The following is a 15,719-nucleotide window of genomic DNA, read 5'->3' on the forward strand; positions in this document are numbered from 1 at the left end:
GCGGGGGGGGGCGGCTGCAAAACACAGCATGGAATACAATGGTGGACCTCCTTTGTCGAGGTTACCTCCAGACTATGTGGGAGGGATTCAAATGAATAGAAGAAATGTGCGCTGTTGCCTTAGTTAGCACAACAAATCCACTTAGAACCAAACCAAAAACTAGACCTTTTGTAGTTAGGAAATTGACAGGGAAATGTATTGGAAATGGGGGGATGAATGAATGATTAACGAGAAGACACATAAACACCCCCAAGTAAATCGGAATGAATGCTCATTGCCATATAACATCCCTGCAAACAAATCAGAACAAATGCTCAGTAAAGAACAGATTTAATATAGTCTCTGTGTAAGCTTTCTTCCAGCAAAGCAGGATGAATGTTCAATAAACAGGTCAGCAGGAGGAGCCTTATAAGTGATGGGTTTTATTAGGTACGTGAGGGAATATAATTAACTATATTTTATCCCTTTATAGACCCACGTGTGTGGGTTAGCAGACAAAAGGATCAGCATCTCTAGACATAGCTGAGACAGGACACTCACCCCCCCCCCCCCAGCAAGGAGTCCATTGCCCCAAGGGTCCTTGATGCTGGGGGGGGGGGGGATATGAGGCTCTTCTTCCCCCCTATGCAAGCTAATGAAGGGATCACACTCTCAATTTGCCCAAAGTGAAAGAGGAGGCTGCACCACCAGAAATGGCTGCCGAGTGCATGTAGCTATCACCACAATCACATTCCTTCTTGATCACCAGTGTTCTGCCTCCTCAGTCCTCACCCTGTGAAAATATGCGAGGGAAAGCTTTTAAAGTTAAGCTCAGCTGTGCAGGTGTACATTGAGAAACATGTCCCTCCCCACCTCCTCAAAAACATCCACAGAGAGTACAATGAAGGATAAAACTCTTTCTCTCCCCCATTTGTTTCCACCCAATAAATTGTAACCAACCAAGGGGGTAAGGCCTAGCCTAAAAGGGTCTGTGTGTGAGTCTCGGAGGACTCGGCTGCCTAGAGGTGTGTGCATCTTGGCAAGTGTGGACTGGTCCCTCCCAGCTAGAGGTGATTCAAAAAGTCACGTGGTCTCCTCAGTACATTGTTGCTGCAGCAGCAATGTGTGACACTGGTACTGGAATTAACCAAGAGCAATTCAATGATTACAATTTCCATCTGTAGTCACTAAAATGTAGAGTCCCCCAGCTGGGGAATGTTACTTGGTGGTAGCCATGTTGCACTGATAATGTATGCATTGGGGTTTCTGTGTCTTTGTGACGAAGAAGAAGAAGAAGAAGAAGAAGAAGAGGAGGAGGAGGAGGAGGAGGAGGAGGAGGAGGAGGAGGAGGAGGAGGAGGAGGAGGAGGAGTTTGGATTTGATATCCTGCTTTATCACTACCCGAAGGAGTCTCAAAGCAGCTAACAATCTCCTTTCCCTTCCTCCCCCACAACAAACACTCTGTGAGGTGAGTGGGGCTGAGAGACTTCAGAGAAGTGTGACTAGCCCAAGGTCACCCAGCAGCTGCATGTGGAGGAGCGGAGACGCGAACCCGGTTTACCAGATTTCGAGTCCACCGCTCTTAACCACTACACCACCCTGGCTCTTTCTAGGTGGACAGATTGAGCTTTGGTCTCTGTCTGTCTGTCTGACACATGGAACAGTGTACTTATTGCAGACAGTCCTTTCCTCTTCCCTCCTAACTCGTATCACCCCTGTCTATGGCACTCTGCCCCAGAACTGACCATTTCTGTCACTTGAAAGGAAATGGGCCAGGGTGTGCTGGCAACATAAGGATTCTCTTCTTCCTCCATTAAATGCCATATGCCTGTAACCCTACAGGTGTTCTACTAGTCTATTTATAACCTTTGCTAATGCAAAAATATGTTTCTAATTGCAAGTAATTGATGCATGATTAAGACAAATGGTTGGAGCTATAGTGAGGGGTGGGGGAAGCTATCTTGTTATTCTGGCTTTGGCAGCAACTTGGATCAGATTGATACCACATCAGAACAATGTTTTATAGCCTCTGCCAATTTAATAATCGAATCAGATGCTGGATCTGTACAGAACTGCATCTCTGATTGACAGAAAAGGCTGTTTTAATATGGATGTGATGTGCTATTCATATATAATAGGGTCTTTGAATGACAGTTTAACAATGGTATAATTTCTACCTTATATACTGTAAATGATTCTCATTGTGGCGCTGGTAGCTCTGCGCAAGCTGTATTATGTATAGAACACCCTTTCCCCACCAAACAGTAATGCTCTAAAAAAACCCTATGGGTTGTGACAATTAATCCAATATTGCTAGGCAGTGTCAAGTACCACTATTGTTGCAAATCGTAGGATAAGAGTTCTTGGGTACTTAACATCCAGCGAAGGACAGCACATCTCTTTTGAGATATGTTGCACATAAAGGCAATGGGGAGAAATGGTTCCAAGCTTGCATTTGTCTACATCGCTTCTAATGTACACCCCCTGCAAATCCTCTTCTCCCCCACCCACAGTTTTTGCTCCAGAATCGTCTTAGGGAAAAACTGTCTAATGTAATAGAGTTACTTTGTCCATTAAATCACATAAGGGGAAATTTAAGAAGCCTCAAAGACCAAATAAAAAATAGAGAATCCCCTTGCAGATTCTGCAGTCTCTCGCTATCAAATATACAGTGGTACCTCGGGTTGCATACGCTTCAGGTTACATATGCTTCAGGTTACAGACTCCGCTAAACCAGAAATAGTACCTCGGGTTAAGAACTTTGCTTCAGGATGAGAACAGAAATCGCGCGGCGGCATGGCAGCAGCAGGAGGAGGCCCCATTAGCTAAAGTGGTGCTTCTGGTTAAGAGCAGACCTCAGGAACGAATTAAATACTTCACCAGAGGTACCACTGTAATTTGTAATTCTCCTTTATTGAATGTAATAGAGTCATGTGATTGTTGCCGACCAGCATAGCTGTGTGTAGGTGTGTGAGGGTCTGGTACAGTGCCTTTTCAGTGGCAGCACCCCAACTGAGGGACTCACAGGGAGGTAAGGTTCTTCTCCCCAGTTATTATTTAGATGCCAATTTAAAACATACTTGTCTGCTTGAGCATTTTGGCCACAAATTGGCTCTGGGATTCCAAAGTTCTCTTTCACTGCTTTGTTGTTCTGTTTTTGTTTTTTGTTAAATAAAACATCTAAACATTACAAGACTTATCCTTTGCATTTTTTTTTATGTTGTGCACATCCCCAGACTTCAGGAGGAAAGGCAATATATAAATAAAATGAAATACAATAAACAAAAGCAATAATATTTTGCACTTGGCTCCTGCAAGTGAATCTGGGAGTTCCGGTAAAAATTCAAAGCAAGCCTGCCTTGCCCCTGTCCTAGAGTCAAGGGCTCTAGACATTAACATTGCTGTGAGAAATGTCCTCTTAAGTGCTGATTGGCTCCTGCACCCAATCCTAAATGCTTATTTACCAGGGCAGTGACTCACAGGAATGGAACAGCAGAACGGAAAAATATTATTTAGAGTTATTCTGCCCCCCTGAGTTCTCAGTTCAGGCAAGACACTATTCTTTATGTTACTTTTTTCTGTGTTACTAATAACAGCGCTGTTAAACATAAAGCGCCTCCATACAAATATATATCTATAAGGAGTAGCCAGTGACCCACATTACAGTGGGGCTGAGAAAGATCAATGACACTGTACTCATAAGAGGCTTTTTAAGGTTGAGTGTGAATGTCGCCGCAGTCATTCATTTTGTCAGTGGACTTCCTCCTCTTGGTCAGGACCATACATCACGGCGCCGATTTCACACAATGCCTTGGCTCCTTCTTTGAATAGATTGTAGTCCTTTGGAAAGGACCTACATTCTTTTCCATAGCTTTGATACCAGTGTATTAGGACTGTTAGCGTTTTGAAGAGTTATTTTTAAAATTCCGCTCTCCTCTTTGTGCATTTCTTAGGATATTGTGACTCAAATGTAAAAGCTCATTCACCCACAACTGTGGCGACAAGGATAACTGGTCTCAGGTCAGTTTGACTCCTCTTGAGATTTCTATGGCGGCATGTTACAAAGTGCTATTTTACCACATGAAAACCTTACATTAATTTGGATACAAAGAGAATAAATAATATTTTTACTCCCACTCACATCTTTAAAACTATTCATTATTCTCCGCTTTGAAAGCTAGATATATGCTGTTTCCAATATTTTATTGGATAACAAAGGCTGCTATCCTAAACAAGCTTTTCTGGAAGTAGCTCTGTCGAACACGTAATTTTACTTCTGAGTCATGGATTATGCTGAAAGTCAGAAACAATGCAGCAGCTCTTAGAAGTGTTTTTTATGTGCTCAGCCCTTTCCTATCTACTGTCAATTTATTTCATATTCTCCAACATATCACAACTGAAAACAGAGACATTTCTAGGCATGAATGGATGAGTCTAGGTACAGAGTCCAGCAGCGTGGCCCAGCAAACAATGTCAGGCCAAGGAAATTCAGATTCAAACAGAAGCAGGAATCAACACAGGTGCAAGCAGATGACAAGTGCAACAAGTTAAGCCGCAGGCTGCACAGCAAGTCAGTTACGTGTAACATGCACACACATGCATTATGTTGTTAAGGAAATACGCATGTGCATAACCTGGAGGACGCTGGTTCCATTTTATAGCTGGGGAATACTGAAGCATAGCAATAAATAAGATCAGCCTGTGCCTCTATCGTGGAAACTGCTGAAAAACAGTTAAATTTATACTTAGTCGGACCATTGGTTCATCTAGAGCAGTACTGTATACAGAGACGGGCCATCGCTCTGCAGGATCTGAGACAGAATTTGTTCCCAGTCATACATGGTGGCTGAACCTGGGACCTTCTACAATGTGATTGTTGTTGCTCCACCCCTGGTTACTGACTAGTGATGTTGCTATGGCATGGAGAAGATCTTATTTCTGTCTATCCCTTCATGCATTGCTGTAGTATTTCATTATTATTTCCTGGTTCTTTGTTTAGGGATATAGATTATTAATCTTTTCTAATTTCTCTCTCTCTCTCTTTAAAAGATTACGTTGCTTTTAAGCCTGTGACTAATCCTTTTGATTTTAAGGTGTAAAATGAGTATTAGAACTGTAATGCCAGAAATATGACGATAGTTCTTTGTTTAGGGAAATAGATGGTTTATCTGTTCTAATTTCTGTGTTTTTGTTTTGTTTTGAAAAGAAGATTACATTGCTTTTAAGGTATAAGATTAATATTAGAAGTGTGATGTGAGATGTGATGTCAGAGATAGGTTTCCCGCTAAATAAACAGTAAAGAAAAAACTAAACAAATACCTCCCGATTGCCATTGTTTATTTTAACATGAAGCTACACTTATTCTTTGCAGTGACACCCCCCCCCCCCAGCAAAACCTTAAAAAGAAACAGATGAGGGTAATGGCAAAACTGAAGGTGAATACTGTTTCCTTTATATCTTCACAGCCTGTGGCCCCCGAATAGTCTCTGCAGTTCTCGTCAGCCCTTGAAGTAACTTCTTCCCAGTCCTTCAGCAGAACTTACCCCTAGCTGGTTCTCTCACTATCAGCAGACAGCTTATACATCAGACAACATGCATACAACTCCCCTTCCAGCTCTTTGTGTCGGCTCCTTATCTTTCCTCCTGTAACCCTTTCTGCCATCTTCTCTCAGAGGACAGGACTCTGTGACAGGACAACAGTGTCATACTACAATTTCCAGGATTCTTTGGGGCTTCACCTCCTTCTCAGAGTTTAACTGGTAGCAAAGACCACAAGAAAGGCCTTTGGCACTTTATTGCTGCCAATTTATCTTAGAGAAGACTCATAATTTATGACTAGATTTCTGGATAGTTTAGTTCAACACAGACTCTTCAGACAACAGCTGAAAGAGGGGGCTCATCCACACTTCCGCTTAACCTATATTTAGATTGTATTGTGTACCAATTAATTCCTCCGAGTCCAAGAGCTTTTCCACAGCTGTGCCTTGCAAAATTCTGATCTTGCCCCACTGAATTGAAAACTGGCTAAGCAAAATTTCTTCCCAGATTTTCCGCACTTCTGATAAGATCCAATTCATTGGGTAATGTCAGGGGACTGCCATCGGAACAGGGGAGGGAGGCGGGGGGGGGGGCATTGGGATACAGGGAGCCTCTGAAAATCCTGAGGAGCAGTTCCTCTTCCAGTGGTGGGGAAGAAGAAAAAGAAGAGCTTGGATTTGATATCCCGCTTTATCACTACCCAAAGGAGTCTCAAAGCGGCTAACATTCTCCTTTCCCTTCCTCCCCCACAACAAACACTCTGTGAGGTGAGTGGGGCTGAGAGACTTCAGAGAAGTGTGACTAGCCCAAGGTCACCCAGCAGCTGCATGTGGAGGAGCGGAGACACAAACCCGGTTCCCCAGATTACGAATCTACTGCTCTTAACCACTACACCACACTGGCTCTCACACCTCCAGTGGAAAGCCACACCTCCAGTGGAGAAGAGAGGGAAGGGGCCAGCCAAGTGAGGAAAGGGCTCGAGGATGCTGTGGAGAGCCCCAGCGCCTCACCTCACCAGGCTGGCCAGGAGGGATGCACGCCACTTCCGTCGCCCAGCTTGCACAGAGGGGTGAAACACAAGGAGGGGAGGAGGAGGCTTGGGGTGCCAAAGTTCTTATGTTGGGGGAGAAGCCGTAAGGGGCCACTTCCAGATTCTGCAAGTGACTAAGATGGACGTGAACTTTTTAGTTCTGCACTGTAAATAGTTTGCACAAAAAAACCCTGTAAAAGACAGGTCAGAGTCCTGCCTGGTTATTCACAAGCAACCACCACCAGCATCTGACAGGTAAGATCAGATTTTTGTGATGCACAGCCACAGAATAACAAGAAAAGCTCTTGGACCCATGGGAATTAGTTCGTACACGGCACAATCAAAATATGGGTCAAGCCAAGCAAAAGTGTGGAGGAGCCCAGATACCCACATTGAGACAAGGTTTAAATGAGTCCCAACAGACTGCTCAGATTGTTGTTACTGTTTAGGTGGTTTCTTACTCTTCACCATAAGATCCCAAGGAGGGTTGCAACAACGTAAAAACACACCATGAAAATCAGTTTAAACAATTTGCAATTAAAGGAACAAGGTGGGTTCTAAAACATCTCTCTCATGTGTCAATGGCCAGCTGAGGCAGCTCAGGAGACAGACTGAAGAGTGACAAGACCTTATTCCAGATAGTGGTTGTGTTGTGTACCAGACATTTAGGTTTGCACAGTTAAAGTGGATTGAAGCACTTTGTCACTCTGGTGCGACAAATCCACTTAAAAATCATCAGACTTTCTGTGGCTAGCAAAAAAAAGGTAAAGGTAAAGGTAAGGGTAAAGGACCCGTGGACGGTTAAGTCCAGTCAAAGGCGACTAGGGAGTTGTGGCACCCATCTCGCTTTCAGGCCAAACAAGCTGGCGTTTGTCCACAGACAGCTTTCTAGATCATAAGAATGACTTATGATCATTCTGGCGCAACGGAACACCGTGACGGAAACCAGAGTGCACGGAAACACTGTTTACCTTCCCGTCGCAGTGGTACCTATTTATCTACTTGCACTGGCATGCTTTTGAACTGCTAGGTTGGCAGGAGCTGGGACAGAGCAACGGGAGCTCACCCCGTCGCAGGGATTTGAACCACCGACCTTCTGATCGGCAAGCCCAAGAGGCTCAGTGGTTTAGACCACAGCGCCACCCACATCCCAGACTGTGGCTAGCATAGTGATGGAGAAGTGCACTCAAAAGTTTGGGATAAATTATTGAGCAACAGGAAGATGTATAACCTCTGGGAAAGCAAATTGGGATGAATGTTCATTGTTGTATAATCTCCCTGCAAACAAGTCATAATGGGTGCTCAAGAAAGACTGGTCAAGTAAGATTTGTGGAAGCAAATCAGGATGAATGCTCACTGAAGAGGTTGTCTGGAGAAGTCCCCAGTTCTGCATAGAAGGTCCAGCCATGGTGATCTGTCTGCTGGGTGAGTACTGTACAGGCAGCAACCATTTTAGTCACATCCAATTGATGTGCGACTGTCGACGTGTGGGTCCTTTTGGACCCGGAAGAGAGCAGAATGGGGGCAGGGGGACAGAATAAGGTGGGGCAGTCTTTAATCACCCGGAACTCAACCCCCCATGCAAATTGGGGGGGGGGTTACCTATAGTTACAGATGAGACTGTCTTTCAAATATAATTGAAATGCATGCTTTAAAAGGAAGATAAAAAACTGAAACAGTAATTAATATTATTTAATAATTGCAGGGTTTTGGTAAATCTCTGAAGCATCGCATTAAGCATATGGCCCCATAAAATGGAACATGTCTTACAGCCGAATACCCAATCCAGTTAAACCATAGTACTTTAGATAATTCTATGTGAAAATGGAACTACATTATATTTAAATATTTATTCTTTTTCTTGCTCATCCTTTCTAAGCTATCATTGCTCCCTTGCTGGGTGCTGATTTCTCCAAATAATTCCTGGAGCACAAAATAGCAGTGTGCTGTAATTGGGAATAAGTAATTTTAGAAAAGCAATATAGGAGCCCTGTTCTTTTGCTTTCCTGTGCTCTCCATAAGTGCTAATAAGAGCAAAGGTATATTAAGTCAAATCTTTGGGGATTTACATTGTATTCACTAGTAGTTTATGTGATGTTTGAATAAATGTTTACTTCTGCTATGCATCTTAGTGGATTATGGCTCTTTTGCATATTATGAAAGCTTTATAGAATTGCCTGATTTGCATTTTGTTTTAAGAGAAGCACAGGATTTGTGGTTAACAAATCTTTATCTCAGTCCTGCTGCCATTTGAAAGCAAGGTATACATGGAAGAAATAGTAGATATTCCCCTGGGAGATGTCTGTTATGCATAGCGTTTGAGTCTCCAAAGTTTTAAAATATTTAGATGCTAAAATGGTGTCTGCCTTTGTCATATTTTTGAGCAGGAAAAGTATCTTTATGGCACTGCTGTACTCAGCTGCCTATGTTGTATGTTTTTTTCATTATTCCATCATGGAACCAGACATGAACAGTTAGCTAATATTTGTCCAAGTTTGATTAGTGCTCTGCAAAAATTTTCTCCTGCATTTTTTTAGCCATTCTCTATCAATTAATGAGAAGAAGTTGCATTCAAAAATTATTAAAGGGAAAAGAACATTTCTGTGAAATTTTGAGTGCAGGGCTTTGGTTGCGCTTAGCTGACTTTGTGGCTGAGGGGTGTCTGTGCGTGTCCTTTCTGTCATTCTATAAATAATATCTCCAGCTTTCCTGAAGGTGTAGAAGGTAGGTGTCAGGAGTGAGCCAGCAGTAAAAGCACTAGAAGCCTTTTTCCCCCCTGAAATATGCTTGGAGTCCTGCCATGATTTCATGCTCTTTATTGCAGCTTGTAAAACAGTGACTGAATTGCCCCCCAAACCTCAGGCTTTTATATACATTATTTACACAACGAGTCCCGTCTGATTGGCTGATTCTGCTTCCCTCCTGCAGCCTGATTGGTCTTTTCCTGCAGGCCAATCAGTTGTTGCATTCTAGGATCCTACCAGCCTAATAGGCTGATTAACTTCCTCCTGGAGCCTGATTGGTCTCCTGCAAGCCAATCAGTTGTTGCATTGCAGGATCCTACCTGCCTATTGTTCTAGGATCCAAGCTTAGTACATAACACCCCCAATACCAACTAAACCAAAACCTACACTCCCATCCTGTACCCACTAACCTGGGTATGCCTGTTACAGTACAACTGTATACATATGTACTTGGAAGTAAGTAAGTTAACCATACAGTTATTTTTTAATGGGTGTCTGATCTTCAGTTCCTGAATAGCAGGAGGCACTCCTAAGCCTCCTTTCTAATTTTTCACATTCTCCATTTGGAGGAAGGGGACATACTTTAATATCTACCCACACTTAGTATTTGCAGAAAATAACTTCCAGGGACTTCCTGCTCTCAGACAAACCAACCACAGGAAAGATACAACCTGGTTGCTAGGGAACAAGGAAAGGCAAACTGCAACGATTCCGAAGACTATCAGGAAAAGTGCACTAAAGGAGAGAAGGAAACAGCAGCTCTTTAGGACCCCAGGGTTTCTGTTGCCAGGTGTCCATACAATTCACCCATCAATGGCAACTATGACTTAACCCACTGGTTAAAAGCATTGCCAGGTCAGTGCAGCCAGGCTGTCTCATTTTGCCTAGAATAGTACTTGCATATTTTGTTTCATAACTTTCCAGGAGAGCTAGAGACTTAAAAAAAGAAATAAACTCAGAGTGGGAGGCTGGGTCCTGCCTGAGGTTGTATGATAGGAATTTTGAGGCCTTAGATATATGGTAATGTTCATAAGTGTACCAACCAAGCACGTACATAGATCAGCACAGGAAGACTGACCTGGAACCATTTTGATTCCTAAACTGAGCAAATGTTTTCTCTGCAAGGTCAAAGTGGGAAACCTCCCATTGTCTCTTTCCTCACAAATCCTGTCTTAAGGGCACATTTAAGATATGAATAGGGTGTGAGCCTGTGACTTGGCCCAGGAACTAAGTATTTATCATTACAAAAGACTAGCCAGGCTCCTCAGGAAATCCAATCAAGTAACCTGCCAGACAGGAGATACCGGTAAACAACGACAGGAGAAAAACAACATTCAAATTTCTGTTTTAGACCCGCCTTTTCTGTGATGTAGGTATGAGGTATCTGGGGGGTGGTATTAGGTTACACCCCTTCTGTGATGCATGTATGATGTTTCTGGGGGTGGTCTTGATCTACAGGGGGGGCAATTTCAAAAGTCCATATAAGGCCTTGTGCGCCATTGTTCTGGGTTCCTCCTCTCTCCTGCGGGTGAGGGGAGCACCCTGTTGCAACAGATCAATAAAGATCAAGCTTACTAGCTGCTTTGCTTCTCAATATTCTCTGGTTGGCCTCTGTTATCTTCTCCTACCAATAGGGAACCTAGGTAAGGACTCTATATGGGCTCTTGGATACCCTATAAGGGAAAAGGGCAATTTTTGTTTACAACAGTTGTCAATGAAAGCTTTCATGGGTGCTGTAGCAGCCTCAGGCACTGCACTGGCTTCCCCTGTACAGTCGGTAGAGCACGAGACTCTCAGGGTCATGTGTTTGAGCCACACATTGGGCAAAAGAATTCCTGTATTGCTGGGGGATGGACTAGATGACCCTCATGGTTCCTTCCAGCTCTACGATTCTATGATTCTATGTGGGTTGGGCTGGTACGCTATAGTAAGATTGCATGCTTTATATGGGGAAAGTCCCTGGAATCTAGTGTGCAGACTGGGTCTCCTCTGTACATTTATGGGAAGTATTGTTTTCAGGGGCTGTTCCATATCTACCGGGACGCGGGTGGCGCTGTGGGTAAAACCTCAGCGCCTAGGACTTGCCGATCGCATGGTCGGTGGTTCAAATCGCCACGGCGGGGTGCGCTCCCATTGCTCGGTTCCAGCTCCTGCCCACCTAGCAGTTCGAAAGCACCCTTAAGTGCAAGTAGATAAATAGGTACAGCTTTATATAGCGGGAAGGTAAACGGTGTTCCGTGTGCTGCTCTGGTGCCGGTTCGCCAGAGCAGCTTCGTCACGCTGGCCACGTGACCCGGAAGTGTCTGTGGACAGCGCTGGCTCCCGGCCTCTAGAGTGAGATGAGCGCACAACCCTAGAGTCTGTCAAGACTGGCCCGTACGGGCAGGGGTACCTTTACTTTACCTTTACCATATCTACCATAACATTTGCTTCCAGCCTAAGATCAATGCCTGTGAGACATTTTCCTGGCCATTTAGTAGCAATCATAAAAATTTGTTTTCTAGAGAATCTTTTAGAAGTCTTGGTTCAGGTTTTCTTTGGATTGGCTTTCCATGCTTGTGGCTAAGTTCTGATGTTTGTGCTTTATTCTGATTTCAGTGGTTATTTTGTTGCTGCATTATTGCCCACTTCTAAGTTCTTAGAAAGGGGAAGTTTAAAGAAATAAATATTTGTCTCACTGCAATAAAGTCAAACTTGGATGGTGGGTACATCCTCCATAATCAATTTTAAAGGCATATTAAATTTTATTAAATAATTGAATATTACAATACTTCAGTCCTAATAGGAATATAATAATACAAATTATATGTTATGTTTGGGACAGTCATGTTTGGGATTTCTGCCAATCTGCTCGCTGCCCAAGTTTTGATATTAACATATAATGTCCTATACTGCTCAGGTCCCCGTTACCCGAGAGACTGTCTTATCTATTATATGCACAGTAGATCACTGAATTCTGCATAAGAGTTTCTCACTGAAACCTCTAAAACGTCAGAAGCCCACTCCACAGCAATTCAATGTGGCTGCCCCATTCTGTGGAACAATCTACAAAAATGCAAACGCAACACGCTGGCTAATAACTGTTAGTGAATATATAATCGGTTATGATGTCATTCAAAATATGAGCAGCTACACTATCCAGTGAGCACTGATCCACTAGCATGATCCCCACTAGATTGAATATTTCATTGATTTGCTGATGAAGACTTTATTCCAAAACAGTTGAACTATTCCGGATATACTGTCCTTTTGAAACTTCGGAGAGACGTCTTCCTTTGAGACTTTTGTGAGATGTCTTCCTCTGAGAGATGGCTTGGCGTTCCTCGCTATTCATTGATTTGTTTGATTCCTTGTTTGATACATATAACAACTTGTAGTTACTTCCATATTTTTTGAGATGTGTTGTATGACATATGCATCATTTTGAAGTGGCTTATTCATATATTTTGAATGACATCATAACCGATTATATATTCACTAACAGTTATTAGCCAGCGTGTTGCGTTTGCATTTTTTGTAGATTGTTACATTTTACAACAGAGGGGTTTGTGTTTGTTCAGACCATTCTGTGGAACAACATTTCTGATGAGATACGGGAGGTGTCCACTGTTTGTTCTTTCTGGAAATAATTGAGGACATTTTCTGACAAACTTTCCCAGCTAAATGGATTGGTCTTTGCCATAGGTGTCCATCTTGTATAAGCTTTAAACTCGTCTCCTATTATTTTTAGTACTGTTTGTAGCTTTTTAAATTTTTATTATATTTTAAAATTGCCTTGAGATAAATATTTGTCTGTGTGTTGGTGCCAGGGACATTAATAAACAAGAAGAAAAACAGCAGCAGTCTCCTGCACCCAGCATTTAGGAAAAGGCTGTGCCTGGACAAGTGTTTAGGCAAGAATTTCAGCATAAGGACTGAACTCACCATATTTGCTGCCCCCAAAAAACAACAACACCCTCCTGCTTTCCTCTTCCCTGCTTCCCTTAGTTTAGCCAATTCTCAAATCTAGTTTGTTATATTATTCCTAAGCAACTTACAAGCACAGTAGAAGAAAAAGCTAATTGTTTTTAAAATGTCCGTATTGGTATTTTATCAGTAAAACAAAGGAGTGGGGTGCGAAAGCCAGTAAGCATTTCCCTCCCCCAAATTTGTCTGGCCCTCAAACTTGTACTGCAGCTTCACCATACACTTTGGGCTTGGGATAAGCAGCCTATGGTAAAAGCATCTAATTTTCATTTAGCACCGAAGGCTTTTAGGAGGAAAGTTCAAAGGGAAAGAAACTGGCAAATGTTTTCGAAGAATAGATTTATGCCCATTTCTTTGCTTGCCACTTCTAATTACGGCTCTAATTTTAGAGCCACCATAACTCTTGTGGTGTTTAAAAATATAGGGCTAAATATACAACTTTAGTAGGCAGCACATTTATGATACCTACTCTGGGCTTCTGTTTTAGATGCTGTTGTATGCTAAGTGTACAACAAAGGGAGTGAAGAGGGAGACAGACAGAAATGTAATTGTTTTTCCTGAAAACTGGAACATTTTGAGGGTAGATTTTTCTCCAGGACTCTGACATACATGGGGGGGGGGGAATCTGGGAAAGGGTAAGTAGAGGGCATCTGTAAAGCTTCTTTCCAGCATCAATAGGTAAACACAGTTAGCCCCAGAGTGAGAAGGCCATTGTAGAAGTGGGTTTACAATATGCACAACTGGTTAGCTTGTAAAAAGTACCAAGCGCCACAAAACAGAGTCTGCAAAATCTTCCATTTCTGCAAAATGCCTGCAATGGAATTCTGACCAAATACTGCAAAATCCCTTCATTGCAATGAAGCTTGATTAATGAGCAATTTGTCTAAATTAAATGAAATATGTATCAGAACTCGAAAGTGGATTCTCAGAACATTTTCCAATAAGCATGCATTCAGATGTGAGAAACAAGCATATGAAAGCTATTGCGCCATAACACTGACTTTTTCTTTTTTTTTTTAAAAAAAATTTTTTTTATTAAATTTTCCATTTAACAATCCAATCATATCACATTAGTTATTCCAAATTATACCAATACATATCATTAAGTCCAAATATTTTGCCAAATTTTAAATTTTTGTTGGGGGTTCCCATGCTTTGAGTTCAGTAAGGGTCCAATCATCTCATATTCTGCTGCTTTTGGTGTTCACAAGTCCCATCTTCCGATCTTCTTGTTGTTATCATTTTTCTTCTTAATAACCTCTGAGTTGTTTCCACAGGCGAGTTAAAGCAAGCATTATTATGTTTCTGTGTGAACTTTGTAAGGCTCTCCCTTTCTTTTCTTTTTAAAGCTGGTAAGTCTTTTGTTTGCAGTAAATCATCACACGCTGATCCAGAAGTCCTGCGCGGGCGGCAGGCACCATTTTTGTCACTTCCGATGAAATAAATTCTAAGTGTCTGCTCATTAATTTTCCCAGACCAGTTATACCATAAATCAGTCTTTCCAGGGGAGATTTTGCCAAATCAAACTTACAATCCAAACATCAAAGCAGTGGCTCGCCTCCCCCTTTGACTGTTAATCTCGCAACATAGTCTGTCTCGTAATGGCGGATCCCGATTAAGAACTGCGTCACAGGAGAGCCTTTCATTTTTCTTTCCAGATCTTCCAAAAAACAAAGCCTTTAGTTATTATTTTTATTTCCACACAGTTTATTTCCACACAGTTTATTTTCCAATCTCACTTGCTATCAGTCATGCGACGGTTCTTCTAGGGGAGGGGTTGTTAGGTAATATCATAATAAAAAGAAGAAGCTTCCCCCCCTTCCGTTCCGTTTCAACATACCGGCATAGCTGTTATTCTTTGATGTTATCTTCTGTACAGTCCATTCCATCACTCTTAACTTCTCAGTGGCAGGCTTAATTAGCAGCTGATAAACCCTTTTCTTCGCTAGAAGCATGTGCAATTACTTTTATATCCAATATTTTATCTTAAGTAATGCAACTAGCGTTGCTCTCAGAAGCAGTGTCCGGGAGATCCAAAGCTCACTCAAGGGCTTTCCGTCCAGTGCCCTCACCCCCTCCTTCTTTCGAACTCGGGAACGAGGCTGCATCTTCCTTTCCCCGGGAAGAATTTTGGGAGGCTGATTTACTCTCATATCAGCCTCTTAATTACCTCGTGTGAGCTGGAGAGATGGTATTGTCGGCCATCTTCCAAGGCGCCCCTAACGGCCCCCCAACACTGACTTTTTCAGGGGCTTCCACAGAAGCATTTTAATGGCATCAATTTTTATTTTGCTCAGCAACTTGAGTGCCTCTTCCTTTGGGTCACGCAAGACTCTCTGGTATGGTGGTCATTTTATTGGCCAATGACTACTGTAGTGGGCTTGCTACTTTGTTCTGTACCTCTTGATGCCCCTTCTGATGTTAAATTTTTGGAATGAGACTATGCACAGCAGAGTTGGGGA

At 42.5% G+C, this 15,719-nt stretch overlaps 2 long non-coding RNA genes across 2 annotated transcripts in view; both read left to right on the forward strand.

Moving 5' to 3' along the window:
* LOC310766873 overlaps nucleotides 1–15,719 on the forward strand; it is a 187,887-nt gene that overhangs the window by 14,810 nt on the left and 157,358 nt on the right. The window lies entirely within an intron of this gene.
* The window catches only part of LOC310766874, an 82,766-nt gene continuing 77,163 nt past the window's right edge, over nucleotides 10,117–15,719 (forward strand). Inside the window, exon 1 of the long non-coding RNA XR_014550487.1 lies at nucleotides 10,117–10,146. This is a non-coding gene — a long non-coding RNA (uncharacterized lncRNA). The remainder of the gene's footprint in view (nucleotides 10,147–15,719) is intronic.

The sequence above is a fragment of the Podarcis filfolensis genome (assembly GCF_964270895.1).
Source record: "Podarcis filfolensis genome assembly, chromosome: 7".
NCBI classification, from domain to species: Eukaryota; Metazoa; Chordata; class Lepidosauria; order Squamata; family Lacertidae; genus Podarcis; species Podarcis filfolensis.